This window comes from Myotis davidii, unplaced genomic scaffold (genome assembly GCF_000327345.1).
Source record: "Myotis davidii unplaced genomic scaffold, ASM32734v1 scaffold9, whole genome shotgun sequence".
Taxonomy (NCBI): Eukaryota; Metazoa; Chordata; class Mammalia; order Chiroptera; family Vespertilionidae; genus Myotis; species Myotis davidii.
The window spans coordinates 223675-247624 of NW_006299435.1; the positions used below are offsets into that span (position 1 = coordinate 223675).

The 23950-nt window shown below is 43.8% G+C and overlaps 1 protein-coding gene and 1 long non-coding RNA gene across 2 annotated transcripts in view; one reads left to right on the top strand and one right to left on the bottom strand.

The window, feature by feature from the left end:
* Positions 1 to 23950, top strand: part of LOC102770915 (kalirin) — a 111366-nt gene that overhangs the window by 12940 nt on the left and 74476 nt on the right. The window lies entirely within an intron of this gene.
* Positions 18156 to 23792, bottom strand: LOC107184875. The gene is made up of 4 exons (XR_001515776.1): positions 23743 to 23792; positions 23203 to 23356; positions 22911 to 23050; positions 18156 to 18317 (listed from the first exon to the last, which is right to left on the bottom strand). It is a non-coding gene; the product is annotated as an uncharacterized LOC107184875 (long non-coding RNA).

The following is a 23950-nucleotide window of genomic DNA, read 5'->3' on the forward strand; positions in this document are numbered from 1 at the left end:
GTACCCTTGACTCTGCAACACGCAGGACATTGTACTCAGTGGCCTCTGAGATCTTCCCAGTTCCCACGCCACAGAGGGACTTAAAAAGCAGTGACAACCCTATTGGTGTATTTGGATTCTGCATGAAAGCAGGAGGAGACCTCACTAACCAGCTGAGGTTATTTTTTAGCTTTTAAAATTGTAAAGACCCTGTTTCGTTGTGCTTTGCTTTGGAAATTATATCCCCTTCTTCGTTTAACTTCCAACCTAACCACCACATAGTGCCTTCATTTAGAGTACCAGTATGAGCAGCCAACTCTACCAGGGTGTCTACAGATTTCCTCAAACAGCCAGTTCCCCAGCTCCTTCCCAGTGAGGTGGTCAGCTCTAAATTTAACCATGACCTTCTGTCAGCATACGCAAGCCAGGGCTGCAAGAGCAAAATCAGAGCTGGGCTGTTCTCAGGGGTGTGTGTGTGTGTGTGTGTGTGTGTGTGCAGGAGTTAGAAGAGAAGGTGGACAAGGGTCCTCAAAAGGCCAGATCAGCCCCTGAGGGGAGAAGAGGAGGAGTTCAGAGTGAGAAGCAGAGTCATCCCAAGTGACTGCTGGCTTGGCTGGTTCCTTGGAGAAAACAGCCACATTCTGCACCTTCTCAGTTTCCTCCCACTGTAAAGTATCCCTGACATGACTCACCTGGATTTGTAATTACCATGGCTTCCTGCCAAGGATTATACCGCAATTATGTGTTCATTCCTGTCCCTTATTCCAAAGTCGCCAATCCCAGGTTTATGCAGTACAATCTGCACGTTGTATTATGTAGATTCCAACCTTTCTTTGGTTGTCTGTCTTGCATTTTTGTTTGGTTTGCATCTTTTTCTGTATTAATGGGTATATATCTCAGAGTTAGGACAGAAAAATGAAGCTAGTCCTATTTGATCCATAATCTGATGCCATTTTAAAAATATCACATATAGACAGGCATGCTGTCATTTGGGTCAGCATCTGTAATTCTGTAGTAAAATAGCCTTTCAGATTTTTATACTCAACATGTATAAATGCAAAGCATTGAAACTTCCTTAGTTTGTAAAATTTAGCTCATTATAATTTAGTCACACCTCCAATTTGTATTGATAGTCATGATTAGCACCTTACACAATGAGATTCATATGTATGGATCAAATAGGACTGTCTTCATTCTTCTGTTTGATCTCTAACAATCAGAGGCAGGGTGGGGAGGCTGCCTTGAGCGTAGGTATCTTGGAAAAATGCGCTCGCTTACATTTGAGAGGAGAGCCAGATCACAGAGGCCGGAGCTGGGGCTGTAACACTCTCTGAAAATGCGCAGGTTAGTATCACAAACAGGGACTTGACTAAGAAGGGAACATGGGCCAGTTGGCACTCTTGTGCTCATCTCTCATTTTTTTGTAATAAACTTGAGGGTTTTGGGCGAGCGAATGTCTCTTTAGCTCAGGTCTCCTAGAGAAGAGCATCAATTAAAAGTTCCCATGCTGGCATCAGCACTTAGTGATGCATTAGTTGGAGGATGAGTGAATATTCTTCAAAGCTGTCCAGGAAAATAGACATGTAACTTAGGCCTCTTATTATTAGCCTTTTGCCAAATGTTTGATTCCTGGGAGTGTCCTTGCTCAAAACAAGTTGCTGATCTGGTGGGTCATGGAGTGACAGTTTAATTTAAGAAAGATAAAAGGTCTCCTCCCTATATCTGCAGGCCAATGTGTTGGGTTCTTAAGCAATTTCTACAAGACACTACTAAACACCTTTATATTTATTTATTCAGGGCCTCTGCTAGTTAGGGTGTAGTGTGTGTGTGTGTGTGTGTGTGTGTGTGTGTGTGTGTACTCACCAAGCCATGCTTTGGCAGCATAGAGCTCATCCTGTGCCTTTATCCTGTATTCATGTCCGAAGTTGACCATCCTGGATATGTTCCTTCAACTACTACAATTATCTGCTGTGTTCCGGTAAACATCTGATCTGCCATTTATGGCTCAAAATGTTCTGTTCTGTCACCAGCAACCAAATCAGTAGCCACATTTATCATTTTTAGTTGAAAACAAAGAAACTTGACATTTTGGTTAACTATGTTATTGGTTAGATTTAGATTTCTTTGTCCAATAATGAAACTCACAGACTTGCATGTTAGGCTGAGTCAGGTCATTTGATCATCCTTGAATTAATGCCCGTGGCCCAGGGAATAAAATATTCCAGTTATGTTAGGACCCACCCTGGGGTGGGGGTGGGGTGGAGGTTGTTGAACTAACACAGTTGAGAAATCTGGGTGCTCTTATGAAGGGCAAGAGAGACATGGTGCTGGGAAAGAAACCTCAGTGGAATGAGAAACTGCAGTGAGTTTAAGGACTGCAGGCATCCCTCTGCCTCAGATGACAGCATTGGCAGCTCTGGTGGAGTGAGGGGGACGTGTACAGGGGAGGTCTTGTGAAGAGGTACACAGGGACTGGGTCTTGAAGGGTCAGGAAGGATGTGTTTAATTAAGAAGTTAGGCAAAGCAAACAGCATTAGGAAGAACTTGAGTCCTGTGTTAGAATGGAGTGTCTGTGGAAATAATGAACAGATAGCAATTTACCATGTGGCACTATAGTATCTCCTTTGGGGAGTCAGCCTACACAGTTCCCGAATGGGCAGACTGAAGCTCAGAGATTAAATGGTTTTCCCAAGAGCATGTAGTTAATAAGTTGAGTCCTGGTTTCCTCTCTCCCCCACTTACCCTTGCTGCCCAACTAGATACTGGTCATTCATTGTATCAAGTTCTGGTGTTTTTTGTTTGTTTTTGTTTTGTTCTGTTTTGTTTTTTATTTTGTTTGTTTTGTTTTGCTGTAGTGGGATCTGGTGCAATTCCATATTGTGTCCCTGAAAGTATGGGATGGTTTAGTGGTTCCAGAAGCAGTTCTCCTTGTGGGCTGTTACTTTTATTTGCATATATAAACTCTGTGCCGCCAAAGCTCTTAACAGAAGCATTGTCTGGCACACACACACACACGCTTTTATACCCTAAATAGCAGAGACCTAGAATGTTTGTCTCCTCTTGCCAACATCTGACTGTGATTATCTTTAACCACAGTCACCCTTGTTTGTCTCTGAAAATAGTAGTGACTCTCCCAAGGAGGCTATTTCCAGTCGTCACGGCCCTCCAAGAACCCTGTCTCTTCTCCCTGCCTTGTTCTGGTATCCTCGGCAGCCAGATCTACTGCCGTTAATTCCCTGCTCGCTGGTGTGGGCACTCCTGAGTCCTTCCTTAGGATTTGGAGCCCTCTCCTAGTGAGAGTAGTGGATTTCACCTGTTGACTCAGGTAATTGACAGTATACCTGTCCCTAAGATGCCCATCAGTCATTCCTCCTTGCTGTCCTTGCTGCCCACAGGCCATGCCAATATGCAGGGGTTGATTTCCCCCAAAGAGAGTAGACTAAAAGCCAAGCCATGTCTGACCTGTGGGGTGGATCTAAATGATATTTGGAATGGAATATCCCCACTTCCCCAGGCCCTCCAGCATGAACATTAAAAATGTCTGTCCTTGCTTTGGGATTCTGTCTCAGAGAAATTCAGGATTCCTCCTCTGCTAGCCTTATTGGGTTCCTTTGCTTTGAAGTAAAAGTTGCCTCATTTTGACTTCAAATTTGATGAGTGTAAAAAAAAAGGAAGGGAATGAAAAAGGTGTTTTCACCTTTTAGTTTCTATCTCTGCATAGCCTCCCTCCCCCTGCTCCTAGACGAATACATCACACCAAACTAGGCAACACTGCTACTGGCTGGAGCCTGGTGGTCTCAGTTGACACAGCCGTTCTCAGAGCCGTCGCTAGGATAAAGGGAATGGACAGCGTCGACTCACACACGCAATTCTGCGTTGTGAGCTCCGGACTTGGATCTTATCACAAAGAGATCCCTTTTCACATGGGTGGCAACCACTAAAACCCACAGAGTAAGGACTCGGAAGAAAATAGATGGTCAGCATTGCCTTCCCGTGTTTCAAGCTCACCCTATGATTTGAACAGTATGTTCTCCAGAGTGGGGGCGTGGAGGTCACCCACTGAGCTCTGGCAAGAGCCACTCTTGGTGCCAGTGTTGGACTGTATTGTTCTTCCCAAACCACAAAGGTTGTTTCTGCATAACCTTGAGACAGTAGAATGGTGCTTAATGGTGGAAAATAGGTTTGCGAGATGAGGTTTGCAGATGAGATATGAAAGCCCTATAAATATTTTTACAACCATTAAAATAAATTATCCCACTAAATAAAGAGAATGAGTACTGTGCAATTTTCATTCTATTGGGTTAGACATGGTTCAGATTTTTCTAACTAGAAATTTGAACTAGATATTTTCAAGCTCCTATTTGTGTGTGTAGATAATAGGTCCATTAAGACGCTTTCACCCCCACCCCCGCTGTGCTTCTTCATCCAAATGGGGCTCCAAACTGGACAGAGTGTAGGTTTCAGAGCCCAGGAGACCTGCCCTGAATGCTGGTCTGGCAGTTACCAGCTCTATCATTTGCTGTGTGAGGGACTTACCCTCTCTGTGGGCATGTAATAGCACCCACACACGTGGATGGTGCAGATGCGACAGGACAGTGGCAGGGAAATGCTCAGCGCACCTGTCACATTGTAAGTTCTCAGTAAAGAGTAGCACATAAAATGTGAATGTTAAGAGTGATTAATTTGATAAATTTTATTTTTTATGTATTTTATCACAATAAAAAGAATTTTTAAATTATATCCCAAAAGTTAAGTGTATGTGTGAAAGAGAACAATTTATTAATTTATAAAAGACTGGAAGGAAGTTCACCAAATCACACTGAATTGAAAGATTCTGGCTGACATTTTTTTTTTATTCTCTTCTTTCAACTTTTTTTTAAAGTGTGTGTGTGTGTGTGTGTGTGCGCGCGCACACTCAAAAATATTTTTTTTTGTTTATTAAAAGGAGTAGAAAGGCTGATACACAATATAAAACAGTTAGGTAACCAATTCCCTAATATTATTTTCTTCTACAGCTAGAATATATTACCACAAAAGGCTAAATGGACAAAAGCATAGCTAAGTAAACTAATGACAGACCACCCACACTCTCAAGCAGATCCCAGGACCCTTTGTTCTCCATCTGCCCTAGTGGTTCTTGGGGTGGATGGGGGCAGGGTCACAAGTGCAGCCCCTCCCTGTCCTGGCCCCACACTGATACCCAAAGCCACAGTCACCGCCTCCAGGAATCATGGATGGGATGGGGCGGGGAGCAGGGGTGCAGTTGATTCCTTGTGGCCCATCCTCTGAGCTATAGTCCACAGGTGCCCACATCAGGTTTGGCTCCCAGTTCTAGTGTTTCAGTACCTTAGGGTTGGGGTGTCATGTACTAAATAAAGATGCATGTGTATCCACAGGTGTTTTCCAGCCCCTGTGCTTCACCCAGAGCAAGTGATGTGTGAGAACACCCATGAGCAGAGGAGCAGTTGGCTCAACCCCTATCCCCTTCCATTACACATGACTGAGATCCCCTCCCCAAACACACAGAATGTTATTCTTGCCACAGGTTCTGGCATCTCTCCCCAGACTTTATTGGAAAATCTACTTCTTGTTAACTTGACCCCCCTTTATCATCTCAGTGCCTGCCAATTCCTGATGACCCACATCACGAATGATTTAAAGATTTGACTTAACATATTCATGAATCCATTCATCAAATATTTATTGAATCTAATATACTGAAACTTAAAGCACAGAGAGAAATGAAATCATGTTTATTGAAGTTTTTGCATGAGGGGAAATTCTGCTTTGGAGTAATTGCTGTATTGTCCTCCTATGGGGCATTCCCAGGTCCTTGAACTTTGGCCGTAGTTATATTTAGACTGGTGTGTCCCCTCCTCGGCAGGGCCCTCATTGGTGATGCTGTGACTCAGAGGAGAGCACCAGAGGTGCCGAGAGAGCCAGAGACTGAGATCTGATTCTCATAGGGCTGGCCGGCTCCATGCTGAGCTGGGAAGATACTCAGGCTCTGGGATATATGGCCAGGCTTCTTTGTGATCCTTTCTCATCATCCTGTCTCCTTAAAATTCCATCATTTTTACTTATAAAATAGGGGAAGCTTATAGGACAGATATAAAACAGAGGTTCTTTGAAGTTTCTACTTTAAATATTTTTCCCGACAATAATGTAAGTTAAAATGTGTCCCAAATTAACAATTACATACAAGTAATTTCCAGATGGCTTTTAGGCAAATGTAATAGACACTATAACGGAAGTTAAGACAAATGATAGACTGGGAGGAAAGACTTGCAACCTACATAATTGATGAAAGATTACTATCCGACATATATAAAGAGTTCTTATAATTCAATAAGCAAAGCCAGCATTTCCGATAGGGAAATGTAGCACAGCTGGTTCTGTTTTCATTCCCAGCATTGTACCCTGCTTCTTTCACTTCATGTTGTCTGAGCGTTTCCCCACAGTTTCACAAATTAATATTCTCTCATGCTACCTTTAAATGTTTATTATAAATTCACACACTTTGAGGCTCAAGAATAGATGGCAGGATTTTCAAGGGCAGTGAGGGGCAGGTACCTGGAGACTGAGCCCTCACTGTAGAAGTGGTAGGAGGGCAGCTAAGTCAGGCCCAGGACTGGAAGCGTGCGGAAACCACACAGCGCCCCTCTCCCCTCTTGCCTTCTCTTCTGGTGGTCAACAGACCTCATGTTTTTGCTCCTCCCCAGCTCGGGTTCTAACAGGCTTCTGGGAGCTGTCTTCTCTGCTGTAGGCCGCCTGACAATTGGGGCTACAGGACAGAGTTTGAGATGTTGGCCCTCCCCAGAAGTAATAGCATCTGAAAGTCAGCTTAGAATACAAACCACAGTCTTCTATGTCTCTGAGATTTAAAGGGGGAAAGAGCCGATAGAGTTGTTTTCCCATGTGACAGATTGGTAAATTAAAACCCAGCCAGGCCGAAACCGGTTTGGCTCAGTGGATAGAGCGTCGGCCTGCGGACTGAAAGGTCCCAGGTTGGATCCCGGTCAAGGGCATGTACCTTGGTTGCGGGCACATCCCCAGTGGGGAGTGTGCAGGAGGCAGCTGGTCGATGTTTCTAACTCTCTATCTCTCTCCTTTCCTCTCTGTAAAAACTCAATAAAATATATTAAAAAAAAAAAAAAAACCAGCCAGATTGGGATTTGCCTAAAAACATGCTGCAAGGTATCAGGGAAGCAAGAATCCTCACCTGGGATCCTTGATGTGGCCCAGTGCTCTTTTTAATGAGCCACGAAAGGTACCCAAGCAGCATTCAGGCTGCCTGGAACCCTGAGACTTAGCCAAAGGGACAGTGAGCTGAAGATAGGCCAGCCCACTGGGCGTTTAGTTCATCCATTCAACAAATACCCTCTCCACATACTCCGAGATGAGGGAAATGCTCTATAGCGTTATAGGTGTAATTCTAACATGGTAGTATGGTTACAGAAACATTCCATTGTCTTCTATTTTTTCCTATAATTACTGTGTATTACGTTAGAAAGTTTGACTTTTTAAAGTCATCCTGTTTCCCTAAGTATTTTTATTTGTTGAAGTCATGAAGTACTTTCTAACTTTGGAGTAAGAAACGGTTGAGAAATTTTATGAACCAGATAGATCCTTTCTTCTAATGTGAGTAGGATAGTTCTGGGGTCTTGGGCCTGCGTTTGTAGAAGTTCTATGTGTGTCCTGTCACCACCCCATTCACACTTGTCATGCAGGTGAATGTGTATATGTGTGCACTTGCTGGGGTCTGCTTCCGCATTTGTGACTGACAGGAGCAGCAGGTTGTAGATGGGAGGAAGAGGCCGTACTCAGACGAAGGAAGTGCAAGCTCCCTTTGTTGCTGTCTTGTGCAGGGAAAGTGAGAGAGAACTCACTCATCAGATAGTGCAAGGTAAGGTCAGGCTGACTGTCAGGCTTCAGGTCCCCTGGGCATTACTGCATTACAACATAAGACTGTTCATTGTCATTCAGCAGTCATTGTTGTTATTGCTGTTTATTGCCATATCATAACCTTTCACTATTACTGTAAGTAGGCATTGTTATCTCGGGGGTTGGTTATTCCCATTTTATAGATAAGGAAACCAAGGTTCAGAAAGGTGAAGAGGTAGAGCTGGGAACTCAAAGTCCAAAGTCATCCCACTCCACCATTGTCTCCTGTATTTATCCATGCACACAAACAGGGGCCTTGGCTTTTTTTTATTCATTGAATATTTACATCTCTACTGAGCATTTTCTATGAAATCCTTTTCCAACAGATGTTTTAGTGTTTTAGTTCAATGTGTCAGGCCCTCTTTTGGATCCTAGAAACACAACAATGAACAGAGGCAGGCAAACATATCCTGCCCTCGTGGAGCTAATATTCTAGTAGAAGAAGTAGGAGAGACAGATAATAAAGTGAATTCTACAGTAGGCATTTTTTATGTAATATATCAATAGAAAATTTTGAGGTTCAATAAGGTCAACAGATCAGGAAATAACACAGTTCCTAAGAGAGAAAGCACACCTCACAAAACCATGGCAGAAAACACTGAGGTTGGTTGCAGGAAGAAATAGACAAGGACTTAGTAGGCTGAGGCCTTTAAGAGGGGATGAGGGCAAGCAGGTTGAGTGTTGGCTAGTTTGAATAATTTCAGCAGGCTCTAGAGTACAGGGACTGTCCCTGCTACCTGCTACCTGGCCCTGGGGCGATTAGGGCTGGTGGATAGTGGTCCAAAATGTAGAGCTCACTACAGAAGATGATTGTGGATATGGGCTCTGGATTTGGCGGTTTTGCATGTAAAAGGCACAATCTCAGTTGAGTTGTTTGCTATCTCTAGGAATTAGCCAGCCCTGGGAGGGACTATCTCTACCAGAGTCAGCAAGGCTCCAGATAGCAGAAGCATTAGAATACAGAATATAAAAAGGTGCGGTTAATACAACAGGCTAAATGGCTTAAATGCTATAGGGAGAGTAAAAGAAGGGAACAGGGAGTGGCAGCGTGGAGGGGTGGGATGTTTCCATTTTCTAAATAGAGTAGTTAGGGAAGGTAGCATTTCAATAAAGACCGAAGGCAGAGAGGAAATGAGCCCCATGGGATCTGGGGAAAGAACTTTCTGAGCAGAGAGATAAGCAAGATCAGAGGTGGGAGCATATCTCATTGATAATGCCACCTACAGCTGCATCAGTGTGCCTTGGGCCATAGCAGGAGGAGTACAGTTGAGAGATGGCGGTGCTGCGTATGTGTTGGAATGCAAGCCCATAGTAGGAAGGAACGGGATGGCCTTATGTGTATTAGCTGAATATGGAGTATTTTGTCCAGAGACCAGATCTGGTAAGATGTTTCCCATTCATCCACATTTTGTAAGATGTTTCTCCCCAAATCCTTTAGAAGAAGAAAAGGTTGGTTCTTGGTAGAAAGGTAATTCTAATTCAGGAGAAAGTTATCTGGCTAAGGGCCAACATGGACCCATCAGAAGGTGAAGATTGTTCACTAAGGTAAAGTCATATCTCATCACCTATCCTTCACTCCAACCCCTTTGGAAACACTCCAGTGACTTCCCACTGCATTTAGGATGAAGTTCCAACTCCCTGCCATGGTCTTCAAGGACCTGAGTCTACCCACTGCTTACCTTTCCAACTTCATTTGGTAACTCTGCTCCAACCACAGGAGCTTCCTTTCGGTGCCTTGAACATCCCAAACTCATTTCTGCCTGAGGATTTCTGCAAAGGCTGCGCCTCTGGCACAAGGCCTTATCCCCATCCTTACAAGGCTGGTTCCTTCTTATCGTTCGCTTCTCACAGACAGTCTGCAGAAAGACTGTCTCCAGCTGCTCACTCTATAGAAAGTGCCCAGGCCCTCTCCAGCCCATGAGCCAGATTAATTCTCTAGATACAGCTGAACAGTATTGGAAATTTTCTAACTCGTGTATTAGTTTATTATCTGACTCCTTCTCCATGCCAACTAGAATGTCAGCTTCTTAACGTCAGGACTGTCTTCTTCACTGCAATAACACAGCATCAGGAATAGCACCTGGTACAGGCTCTGCACTCAGTAAGCACTTGCTAATGAATGGATAATAACACGAGCTCTTACAATATGAATGTTATATAATTAAGCCTATAGGACCCCGCACTTAAGTAATGAAAGAGCCATCACAAAGAGCAGGGTCTAAGCAGTCTTCCAGGAAGGGGGCGCTCTTGTGGAAATAGTATCTTTCCTGCAGAGGATATCTCCAAGGATATCATGGTGCTGGGCCATATCCCTTCCCAGTCATTGCTGACCTTGAGGCTGGAGTGGGGGGAGAGGGGGGAGGGTTTGCATATAAAAAGCACAATCTCAGTTGAGTTGTTTACTATCTCTAGGAATTAGGCAGCCCTGAGAGGGACTATTCTCCAGAGTCAGCAAGGCTCCAGATAGTGAAGCATGAGATACAGAAATAAAAAGGCCCGGTTAATACAGCAGGCTAAATGGCTTAAGTGCTGTAGGGAGAGTAAAAGGGACGGGAACAGGGAGTGTCACTGTGCAGGGGTGGGGTGTTTCTGATTTCAATTGCTTTAGCAGAGGAGATGGCCTTGTCACCATTGGGCAGGCATGGCAGAGTAGCAGCCCTTGGGCCTTGGGTCCCAGATGTGTTGTATTTGGCAGCACAGTGTTTGGGTTCTTTCTTATTTTTTATTTTCCTTTATTTTTTATTTTCCTTTTTCTTTATATTGGGTTCTTTTTAAAAGTAGGAATGTAATGTCTTCAGCCACCTTACACTCTTCATTTCGCTGCACTATGCCTCTGCTGATGGTCCTGTAGCCAAAGTTTCCTCATGTTGACCTTATTTGTTGGTCCCTGAAGACATCTGAACTTTGACCCCTGCCCTAGGTGAATAAGAGCCCTGTGTTCTAGCAGCCCAGTGGGCACTTTGGATGTTTTCCCTAATTGAAAGGAAGTTGAAATCATGTTGTCTTAGGCACCAGGTCATGGCTAGAGGACAAGGTGTCAGCTTGTCTTACCTGCTCCAAAGGCAGAGAATGCTTGCTAAAGGGAGTTTATGGTCCCAATTATGAAAATAACATGCAGAGCATAATTAGGAAGTGACCTCTCTAGGGTCCAGAGATATCTATTGTCTCAACCAGCCTCTCCACCCAGTTCTTCATGTGCCCAAGGCTTATTATTTGCTACAACAGTTAGGTAACCCCACTCAGTGTTTTCTAGACTAGAGGCCAACATCTGGCTTCCAAGGTTTTCAGTGCTCTATTCTCGCATCACCCACCTGCCACTTCTCCCTCCTTTAACACTCTTCCTCTTGATTTGTAAGAAAGAAATGCCTCACCGTCTACAGTGCCTTAGAGTCATGTTTCCCTTCTACCTCTGGTCTTTCCAGCTGGCCACACTCGGGTCTCCACGGCAGCCAGAGTTCTTTGTCATGATGACTGTCTGAATTTATTAATAAAATATTGTAAGTAATTAGCAGAGCAGCCAGAATATTCTGCTTCCCCCCAAATCCTCTAACAGCATTTTCAGTGACAATTTCAAGATCTGTAGAAAGGACTCATGGGTTGAATGCAAAGCTGACCCCAGACTAGCCTTCCAAATCCCCATTTAGGAATATGAGTTTCATGTGGAAACTTCACCTTGACTGATTTTGTATGCCCACAGGCTACAATCAACTTTAAATATGGCATGTCAAGTAAAGCACAACTTATAAAATTTTAACAAAATCTAGTTCTAGCCTTTAGCATAATCACCATTTTTATTATACATTGTTTGATCTATTTTCAATGGAGTGGAAAATTATTCTCTCATATATGTGATCAGGAAATGGATTCATGGATGGAATTGGGCCTTTTATACAAGAATTATGTTTAAACATCATTTACAGTTGATTGGTACAGTTGATCAAGACTAAGCATTTATGCGATTTAACTCAATGAGTTAGAAAATTATGCCAGTGACAGACATCACCTTAACCAAGGGGGTCAAAGCTAATATCATTAGAATTGGATTACATCTATATTATGTGTCTCCTCACATGGAACATTATTTTCAGGGGTATTCCTGCAAAAAAAAAATGCACACTCTAGATCTAATCATAAGGAAACATTCAGCAAATCCAAATTGAGGGATAGTCTACCAAATAATTACCCTGTACTCAAAAATATGTCCAAGTCATGAAAGACACAACCTTTTTCTATAAAGAACATTATTTGAACAGTTGGTAACATTTGAATAAAGTACAATATCACTGTTAAGTTTCTGATTTTGCTGATTGTACTGAGGTTACATACGAGAACACCCTTGTTTCTAGGAAACTTTTACATTGAAAGATTTGGGGATAAGGAGGAATCTTCTCTGTGACTTATTCTCAGACAGTTCAGAAAGAATGAGAGCAAGTGAGTGAGAGAGAGAAAAGAAAAAACCAGGTGGTAAAATGTACTAGACATTGGCGAGATCGGAGTAAAAGGCATTTAGGAATTCTTTGCACTAATCTTGCAGTTTCCTTCTAATCTGAAATTATGTCCAAATGAAAAGTTTTAACAAAATGATGCCAATGGGATCTCACTTGTGAATCTTATCCCTGAGTAGGCCAGGTGGTGGGTCTTCCTGGCCACGTGTGCCCTTAGTGTGAATCTGCTCCGGCTGGAGGAGGCCGGGGAAGAGGACCGCAGGGGCACTGTGGCATGAAGATCCACTCGGAGTGGAGAAATGGAGAATGACACCGCGCTTGGCCGGGAGACTCAGCTTGTTCACCTGCTGCTTTTGTCCAGCCAGGGAGCAGGACCTGGAGGAAGATTCCCTTGGCACAGATGCTTGGGAGAAGCAGGGCTATATGAAGACTGCAGGGTGTCTGACTACCTTCAGTCCAGGAGACCCTAAACCTTAACACTGTCTTTCTCACCCCCCTCCCCACACATATGCAAAATGTAGTTTACCAAAAAAGGGCCCTGAAAACAGATAGAACTGACCACCGGCCACCTGTTTCTCCCCCCAGACATGCAGTTTCCTTCTCTTTCTTCCCCCGGGTTCCCTAGAAGAATTTCCATTGCAACCTTTCCAGTTAAGTAGTGCTTACTTACAGTCTTAACCCTTCCTGAGTCACCCTGCTTCCGTCTTTCCCTCAGCCTCTGTAATTAAGCCTGGCACGGCGACCTTTGGTTAAGGTTACTACCGAAGGGCACATTGTAAGTGAAATCCAGGTCAGGCTTCCCACTGGCTTCTGGGTAGACTCTGAGGTGATTGTGCACCAGCCGAAAATAGCTGGACTGACTGTAACTTATCTCCTCCCATGGTGGCGTTCATAGGAGGTGTTGAGTTTGACTGGCATTCCCTGATGTTCAGGTACCATCCTTGGAAATCCGATTCACCTTTTGTATCCAGACAGAGGTGGAATGATAGCCAAGATCAAGGCCATCCACACTGCCTTCTACTACGTATTGATAGAATTCAATAAATGCTACATGTTCTTGGAGATTCGTCATCTACATGAGTATGTTAATTTGCATACTAAAGTTTCTTAAAAGTCCTGAAGTAAGGGAGCAGGTAACTTTGTTTAATGCATCTTAATTGACTGGGCAACACATAGACCAGCGGTCGTCAACCTTTTGGACCTCACGGACCACCAGTGGTCCGTGGAGCACCGGTTGGTGACCGCTGACTTAGACTGTCTTAGGAACAGGAAGCACAAGTCTATATTGACAGTCACATTGCTGAGTTTCAGAGATGAGTTCCTCACCAACGTTGACTTTTTTTTAGTAGTCTCTGCACCTAAAAATAGTCCAACTCCAATGATTTTCTTTGTGCTTAGCTGCCCATCAGAGCCATTTAGTGAGCTCCTTTGTGACCAAGGAGTTTGTACCGGGGACAAAGATGGAGGACCTGTCTGTCCTCAAGGACTTTACTGAGAGGAAGGCTATGTACACAAGCATCACCGGTGCCAAATGAATGGCACAAGAGGTGCTCAGAGAAATAGGAGAACGTGCTGGGCTTAGTCATCTCAGAAGTCCTAGTAGGCTTTAGACAAGCAGGGAGACAGCGGGGTGGTGTGAGCAATGAGGAATGCAGCAAGGGTGGTGCCGTGACCTGAACAATTAGGCTAGTGAGGAGGGTTCATGTAGAATACTTGTTTCAAACGTGAGCATACACTGAGATCACGTGGAGGGCTCGTTAAAGCACAGAGTGCTGAGCCACCCCCGTGGTTTTTCACCCAGTAGCTCTGGAGTGGAACCCACGAATGTGCACTTCTAACCAGTTCCCAGATGGTGCTGGCAGTGCCCAGCTGGGGACCCCAGTTTGAGAACCCTGGACTATCGAAGAATGGAAACTCACAGAGCAGGAAAGGTGAGCTTAGACCTGACCACGGAGTGTCAATGGCAGGCTGACATGTTAGACTTTCCTGATCCAGTTTAGAACAGTGACTTGCACAAAGCAATGCAATTGTGCTGGTAGCAGAGATAGGTCGAATGGATAGAGAGAAAGTAAAAGATGCAGAGACACCAGTTTAGAAGTTGTTACATGGTTAAAGCAAATGGACCTGAAAGGTCTGATTAGGGCAGGAACAGTGGGAATGGAAAGAAAATATTAGTGCAGAAATCTTTGTGAATGAAGCATCTGCTTGTAGGAGAGAAGAGCTGGCTGACAGGTCGTCTCCATCGTTCTTTGGGAGAATCTTCCGTTCGATATGGTAATTTGTATAATGTTATTTTGAGGCTCGGTGACTATTACTAGGGTTGAACTTTTTACATTCACACAATCTAGAAGGAAAAGCAGAAAACATTACTGTGTGGCCCAGCCAGAGTGGTTCAGTGGTTGAACGGTGACCTATGAACCAGGAGGTTATAGTTCAATCCCGGTCAGGGCACATGCCCGGGTTGCGGGCTCGATCCCCAGTGAGTGACATGCAAGAGGCAGCCGATCAGTGATTCTCTTTCATCATTGATGTTTCTACCTCTCTCTCCCTCTCCCTTCCTCTATAAAATCAATATATATTACGTTACTGTGTAAGTTAGTAGGGTAAACTGTTTTTAGGGAGGTCATTTAATTTTCCTGAGGGCTTTTTAAAAAAGATTTTATTTTTTTAATCAGAGAGGAAAGGAGAGGGAGAGATAGAAAAATCAATGATGAGAGAATCATTGATCGGCTGCCTCCTACACGGGCCCCACCAGGGATCGAGCCCACAACCTGGGCATGTGCCCTTGAGTGGAATCAAACCTGGGACCTTCCAGTCCACAGACCCATGCTCTATACACTGAGCAAACCGGCCAGGGCTACCTGAGGGCTTATTTGAAGGCCTAGGAGAGAACTCAGGTGTGAATACATCTGGGACTCAGGAGTGGCCCTGTTTTACCAGGGAAACTTGGCTTGCCTGCCAGGTAGGATGGAGCCTGCAAGGGATGCTTTTGAAGAGGTGAAGCTCGAGGAAGATGCCCCCTGCAGCCTCAGAACTTGGCAGGTGCTGTGTCATGATCAGATGAGCTCTTGTGCTCCTGATCTGTTTGTAGATGAAAGCAGAGCCCAGGTGACCTCGGCTCCTGCCTGTCCCCTGATTCTTGTTGCTCTGTCACAAGTGGGAACCATGTCTTCAACCCAAGTCTGTATTTAGGTTTTATACTAATAGGGCTGGTCCATTTTTCCATCTGAGTTAGTGCAACTTTACCATGTTATTTTGGTTTTGAACAGTCCCAAAGCCTCTTAGGAGAGTTCCCTACTCCACAGGTGGGAGGAATGTGTATTCCCTCTCCACAGGCTGTGGGCTAGGCTGGGAGAGTGAAATGGGTTTATAGATGGGAATGGTACCTAGAATGTCTGCTCCTGGAAGGGCAGCAGAGCCGCGCTCACTGACTTTGCTTGATCTGATATATGAAGCTTTAGAATCACCCCTGGAATATGGAGCAAGTGATGGTGAAATAGAGAGAGAGCCAGTGTTTTAACCTTGACTTCCAAAGACAACTACAGAGGTGGTGAATCAAGGAAGTCATCGTGGCAACATGTTACGGCAATGGCCTTGCTTGTTCAGGATATGCTTACCTGGGGGTGGGGGCTTGGTGTCCTTTGAGGCTCTCCTTCCTCTGTCTCTGACTCAGGGAAGAGAGTACACAGGGGAAACTGAGGCTAAGGGGACCTGAGAACAAGCATTTGGAAACATTACCATCTTACCCTCCTCATCCAATGGCCTCCTGATAGGAGTCAGGCAAGGAGTGGAGCGGGAGGCACTGCAGCAGTTGAGGGAGATCCGGACTGAATTAGAACAGGATTACAAAGACTTCATCTAGGTTGAAGCCAGAGGTGCTGCCTTCCCACCCTGTGGAGAGTGTTTGGTCTGTGGGAGAAGCCCCTGGTACGAAAAGGCTTCTGTCTGGCGAAGATGCCGCTGGTTTGAAATCACCTCTGTGGCTCCGCTCCCTGTGCATAGTCCGCCTGGATAGAAGCAGCAGTTTAAGGAAAAGAAGGGGACCAACAAGTAGAGATGAACTAAGATATCATCCAGTACAATGTGCTTTTAAGGCTCTGAGTGGTCCTTCATTTTTTACTCTTTGTCTAGTAGGGGCAGTCAGACAAGGATGTCCCGAATACCTAACGATTTAGATGTAAAAACAAATGATAAAAAACACATGAAGCCTGAGTAAAGTGGTGAGGTGGAGCATGATGGGTCAGCAGAGGACTTGCTGGAGAAGAGATTCCTGAACTGAGTGCTGTATGGCAGCTGTGGCATAATGAACACGAGGCAGGGGCTTGCACCTGCATCTGGGACTTGAGTGTGGCAATGAGAGGGGAAAAGGAATATTCTGAGCCAGGACATGTTTGCCAAGTTTTGTCTAAAGTTGTGGCAGGAGCAATTGCAAGGACAGTAGGTTTCCGAGTGCTAAGAACAGTGTTTCTGGCCCAGGCTGATTCTCCCCCTTCCCTCTTTCCAGTTGCTGTCCCCACATCAGCTTTCTTCATCCTCTGGCACCAAGTCGACAACCAAATGGTTTGCTGGGAAGCCAGCCATGCCAGGGTGTGGTGGTCTGTAGCCTTGGGGCCTCAGCCGAATGTGCAACCAGGAAATTGGCTTTCACCAGTTTCCCACTGAGGGCTGCCAGAGCCATCAACTTAAGCCAGGAAGGATATACTCATACTTGCTGTAGGTTTCGGCTGTTTCTGCATACAGACCATTGAATTTATGTATTTATTGCCCAGAGAATTTGTACCCTCCACCTTCCCATGATATGCCCTTCTCTGTGCCATTTCCAGTGTGAAAAAAGAAAAGTACCAATACTTGGATAATTTTTACATAAGTAAATTATTTCTAAAAAGCCAAAGAAACCAGCAATGTTTGGAATCTCTGTAGACAAATGTATTGAAATGCATTTGCCTTATACAGTTCAAGCCATGGAAAGCAAGGAGGATGAGTTTACAATTACTCCTGTATCATTGGAGCTAAAGCAGAACAAAAGAACAGTCGATTGAGGATCTTGTGTAAATATCTAGTAAATAAGTACCTGGTAATTCCTTCTGATTTGGGCCATTGGAATTAAAGCTTCCAATACAGTATTATGATGAATACCAGGGGGACATTTATAGATCCACTGACCATTTAGATAAAACAGGTATCCTATCTAATAAAGAGGGAATATGCTAATTGACCCTCACACTGTCACAAAGATGGCAGCACCCACAGCCAAAAAGGAGGGAATATGCTAATTGACTGCCCTGCCCTCAAAGATGGTGGTGCCCACAGCCAATAAGGAGGGAATATGCTAATTGACTGCCATGCCCTCAAAGATGGCAGTTACTCCTCATGTTGTACACAAGTATCTTCTATTTTGCTTGCTAAGGAAGGGCGACCCAACTAAAAGAAGGGCAATATTTGACGTAGACATTGGGCTTAGTACAATGTGTTCAGTGCACAAACTCTCATGGGCTTTATTCTAGTTTTCATCTCCATGTCAAGCAGAGCTCTCATCTCTTACATTGCTTGGAAACATGCTGCTGCGATTAAAAACCGAACACACACACACACACACACACACACACACACACACACACACACACACACACACACACACACACACACACACATACACACACACCCCAATCCTGAATTCCTGGAGCCATTGCCCCAAGGCTTAGCCTGACAATACTGACATAGTGACCCTAACCCCGTGGTGGTGTCTGAGACCCCAGTCTCCTCACTTGTTCCTTTGCTTCAGTCCTGTAGATAGCACTATTATTAGATAAGGAGGCTTGTGTCATCTCCGGGGAATCACCTCTGCTGCTGACGCTTCCAGACGGTGGAGCAGGGGGCAGCAGTGGCCTGATAGTCCAAGGTTGTGGCTCCCTTATTCGGAGATGCAGGCGCTGGTCATAGGAATGGTTCCTTGAAGTGGGGAGGGAGGGGGCACCTGGCAGCATTCAATTTTTCTTTGCTTTCATGGTGCATAAAACTTTGAAGATAAAAAAAAAAATGGCCTTAAATGATCTAGTCTAGCCTTTAGAAGAATATATAGGTGGAATTAAGGGACATACAGAATAAAATCACAGTCATAAATTAGGGAAGACTTTTATGGTTTTATTGATTTTTATTTAACTTAAAGGATGCTTCCTATGGGTCTAAAGTACTCTCAGCATTTTATAAATATTAACCCCTTAATCCTAATAATAGTCCTATGGCATAGATACTAATATTATCTTCATTTACTGATGAGGAAGCCAAAATACAAAGAGGTGCAGTAACTGGCCCAGAGTCACACAGCTCATAAGTAGGGGGGCCGGGCTCTGAAGGCATCTTGTCCATTCTGTCAGTGAAGGCATCTTGTCCATTCTGTCTCGCCATTGCCACCTCGCTAGTTAGTGGCAGAGCAGGTTGAGAACCCAGGTCATCTCTGTGTTGCAGTCCACTGAGTAGGCACCAGTAGATTGTTCTTGGATTAGATACGCAGGGCAAGAAAGTCATCAGACCAGCAGCGCTTCTCAAAGTCACCTTCAGCATTATCACTAAAAGATGAGCATTGTTGTCAAGAATTCTCTAGCTATTGGTTAAATGTTGGAATATTTTCTGTGACCATATAGCATATCTTTTCCCCTCAAGTACAAAGAAGCAATTGGGTGGTTTTGAGAGGTAGCTTGGGAGTTGAAGAAAGTAAGGGTGAAAGTATGAGGGTCTGCCAATGGATAAGAGTTTGTTGACTCACTTACATTTCCTTTATTTCATTAGTATCGTTATAGTCCTATGGCCACGCACTTAAGCGTATGCCACTCCGTCTATGAAGCTGGATCCTCAACCTCATGGGTTATCCTGCCAAGTTTCCTATTTCTCCAGTTGTGGCCGAGATACCAACTATAGGATGCATTTCCCGTTGATCAAGAGGCACTGGTTTTTACCTTTTCATTGCTTCTTGAAGCATTCTGCATTCATTTTAGTTTACTTCCTTGATGTATGTGTTTTGGGTTAGGGAGAACACATTTAATTTTTCCAGAGGAAAATTATGTGCTAGTGTACATATAATTAAACGTTGAGGAGAAGGCAGGAAGACAAGAACTTTTACACATAGTTGATGGAATAACTTGGAGAGCAATGTGATGATACCTAGTGAAGTTGGTGATTTGCATTCCCTAAACCCAGGCTCTACCTGGATATATATGCTTTAAATGCCGTAGGGTTGAGAGTGGTGCTACTCAATGTGTGATCTGCAGATACTGAAGGTTTGTGAGCTCTTTGCTTCGGATGCACAGTGAGATAAATAAGTAAAGGAAATGAGAGTATTTAGAAGCTTTTATAATAATTTGGCATTTCTGACTTCCAAGAAATTGACTTTGTATGTTATAAAAATACTAGAGGCCCAGTGCATGAAATTTATGCACTGGGGAGGGGAGGTCCTTCAGCCTGGCCTGTGCCCTCTCATAGTCCAGGAGCCCTCAGGGGATGCCCAACTGATGGCTTAGGACCACTCCCCATGGGGACATCCTTAGCACTGCCACAGAGGCAGGAGAGGCTCTCGCCACTACAGCTGCACTCGCCAGCCATGAGCCTGGCTTCTGGCTGAGCAGCGCTCCCCCTGTGGGAATGCACTGACCACCAGGGAGCAGCTCCTGTGTTGAGCGTCTGCTCCCTGGACATCAGTGCACATCACGGAGACTGGTTGTTCTGCCGTTTAGTCAATTTGTATATTAGCCTTTTATTATATAGGATTGGCCCAAAACAGACTAGATATAAGAAAACTGGGTCTCTTAACACAGATAGTTTCGGAAGCTTTGTCCTAGAGGAATTCTCAGACATATGCAAAGAGACCTATACAGGAGTGCTTAAAATCACTATACACCTGTGTGTACACACACATACACATACATGCTTGTGTAACAACCTAAATGTCTACTGTTATGAAAATGTATTAGAAACATCACAATATGTCCTAAGAAAGAGTATTCAATGCTTAAAATAAACTAGATGTACATATATGAACACAGATAAATCAAATTTTGAATAAAAGAGCAAGTTACAAAATGATACCTACATTATGATAATTACATAAAATATAAAACACAAAATAACAATATATTCACATACACAATAAATGCTAACAACATAGATGGGAAAGATGCTTCAGAAAAGAATTAAACTCTGGGAAGGGAAAGTGGGTAGTAGGATTGCAAATAGGCAAAAGTAATAAAAAGGCTTCAACTATATGGTGTTTTATTTCATTTTTGAGAAACTGAAGCCAATGTAGCAAAACTATTTACATTTATCATATCTACATGGGTGTTAAATTTTTCTGTATTTAAAAATATTTCATAGTACAATTAGCCTTAAAGTATGATTTTTTTTTTCTAATTTAGAAAGCAAATGGTACATACCAGAACATCCGGGGGTCTTTATTACGAGCAGTGTCTAGGGACCCATTTTCTTCCCAGTGACTTAAAACCAGGTATCAGTCTAGTGGGCAGTTTTATAGCTCAGGGCTGACGAGGAAGCATCCTTTCAGAGCCTGGGAGCAGTCAGAGATGCCTGGATTCTGATCCTAGCTTTGTGACAACTCAGTTGTGACAGTGGGTTCCCATGTCAAAACCTTCATTGTTTGCTCTGAAAGATTCGTGCTACTGAGACTGCTTTCAGTATTGAAATTTTATAACTTATAGACATGATATATAAATGTGTATTTGAAATATTACAAGGACTGGTGACTTCATGCTCCTTTTGACAATATTTATATAGACTAAGGGAGTACCTGGAGTGAATACAGATGTAGGAATAAGATTCGATATTTGTGCGGTGGAGTCATATCTGGATTTAAATCTTGCCTCATGGCCGCTTACTAACTATGAGCCTTGGTTTCCTAAAATATTCTGTTTTTCTATTTCTTAAGACAAGAAAAAAATAGCGCCTACCTCAGCTTGGAAGGATTTTATGAGATTAACAATATTATTATTGAAGATGTTACAAATCAGTACCATCACTGTTGTGCCTGGGAAGATACTAGAATAAATCCTCGAACAATTCATTGCAGCCATCTTCCAAAGATGAGAGGAGCATAACATGCCAATTGGCCTTTGAAGTAGTAATAAATGAAATGATGCTGCATTCCTTTATAACCATGCATTTGCAGTGACTTAGTAAATGTTCTCATCATCACACATACACACTAGTATATATGAAATCGTGCTGTACCCCTTGGACTAATACAATGTTACTTGTCTCAAAACTAAAACAATGCCCTAGCTGGTTTGGCTCAGTGGCTAGAGCATCGGCCTGTGGACTGAAGGGTGACAGGTTTGGTTCTCAAGGGCACATGCCCGGGTTGTGGGCTCGTTCCCCAGTGGGGGTGTGCAGGAGGCAGCCGATCAATGATTCTCTTTCATCATTGATGTTTCTGCCTCTCCCTCTTCCTTTCCTCTCTGAAATCAAGAGAGGAAATATATTTTTTTAAAAAACTGAAACCATTATAAATATAAAAGAAATATAAATCAATTATACCTCAGAATTGAAAAATAAAAACAAGATAAAGTGATTTAGAAATGGTTCTGTATCAGTTCTAACCAGATGATGAATCATACATTGCTTCCAACTCTTGAATTCTCTTCTCTGTGGACTGTGGTTGAATTACCCTAATTGTTTACACAGGAAAAACAAAATTGAGAATACTCTTGGTTTTTAATGTGTGTTTTGTAATGTATACTCTTGCCATCAATTTTACCAGGACTCTCCAAAGCAGAACCAGATGACAATGGGGGAGAAAGAATGGTCAGTCAGGTTTAGCTTTAGTGCCTCTCAGAGCCGGGTTGCAATTTGCTGTGGAGCAGAAAACGTGGACAGTCATCTGCCTTGCTTAGTGACACAAGGCATAGCTGATGGGCTGATGAGGCTGGGCCTCCAGTTCTGCTGACTGAGTATGTGCTGATAAATCTAGGTTTCAAGGGCTTGGGAGCCTGGCGAATGACAACCTCCTGCAGCTTATCAGCAGAAGATAAACAGAAAGGCGCTGGTCCCTCTGCAGGGCTGGGGAGATGTTTATCACCAGGCTTCTGAGAACAGGAGTTAGACCCATACCAATGCTTCAGAAGTAATGTCAACATACTGGAGACCACAGCCAGCAAGGAATTCCCTGAGATAAGATTACAACTTTGTCCTTAAAGCGATGCCGACCAAGTCAGTCGAGCCCCAAATGTTCCCTCAGCAGAGAGACCCTGTAAGTTATTCTCCATACCAAAGGACTTTAGGAACTCAATTTTCTGTGTGCTGCTTGATGCAACTATTCTGCTATTTTCTAAACTATGTATAAAACCCTAGCAATATCTAAGAAAGGAACTCAATTTTCTATGTGCTTCCTGATGCAACTGTTAGGCTGTTATTTTCTAAACGTTGTACAAAACTCTAGCAATAGCTGAGAAAGTCCTGCAGGGTCAACGGTTGGTGCCCCCGAGATCAGGTGGTTGTAGACACTGGGCCAGCTCTCCATGGGCAAAAGCACTCACTCACCTTCTCTGGGGATTTAGTTTCTTCTGGGTCTCGCCTGAGGGCTCCAAGTCTAGATTAGACCTCTAGTCTAGGTCCAGGATGAAGCTATTAGAGGGAAAGGAAATTCCATCTTTGAGATAACTAGGAGCCACTCCAGTAATCTGTTTAAATACAGAGTCATGAATTTGGTTTAGATATCAGTATGCACCCTGGCCCTGGAGTGATGGGGGCATCAGGGTTCAAGGTAAAGCAGGTATCCTCCCAAGACCACTCTGGGAATGAGAAAGGAACAGCCCACAGAGCGACAACTCACCTTCAATTGTCTTCCAGATACGAATGGCATCACTTCTTGCTTTGAAGTGCCTCCCATTCATTCCATTGCAGTCCCTGTGCACAGTCCTGGCGTGGCCTCTGGATTCTAACCCCCTTCCCAGGGCTATGCCATATATAGTTACCAGGTTAATTAACTAACAAACCAAAACAAACAAAAACACCCCTTTTTATCCTGTCATTACAGTGAAGTCTTACAATAAACTTCATACTCCTAGTTCATTATTAAATGTTCTTAGTAATCTTTCTATCCAGTTTCTCCTTCTTCATTAATCTTTATTTCATTCAAAAGATCTACGCATGGGCTGTGGTAACTCCATTTTTCCATTTTCCTACTTCTGTGCTTTTGTCCCCACCCTCTCCCCTTTCGGAATTCCTTCTCCCTTCTCTTCTAGTCACACACTTCTCTTCCTCCAAACCTTGGCAGACCAGCCCCTCCAGCACTGACCTGACCCGCCTCTGAATTCTGCTGCCTTGCGGTCCAGAGTCCATACAATTAGTTACATCATGCTGTGTGAATTACCTTTACCTCGTGTGCTCTGTCTTGCTCTTTCACTCTCTGCTTCTCTCTCTCTCTGTCCCTGTGTGTGTGTGTGCACATGTGTGTGTGTGTGTGTGTGTGTGTGTGTGTGTGTAGCTAGATAAAGGGCCTCTGAAAATAAACTCTATGACTTGCATATCTTTAGAATACACTAATGGGTGCTCCATGACATTGCTATTGGTCGGTAATT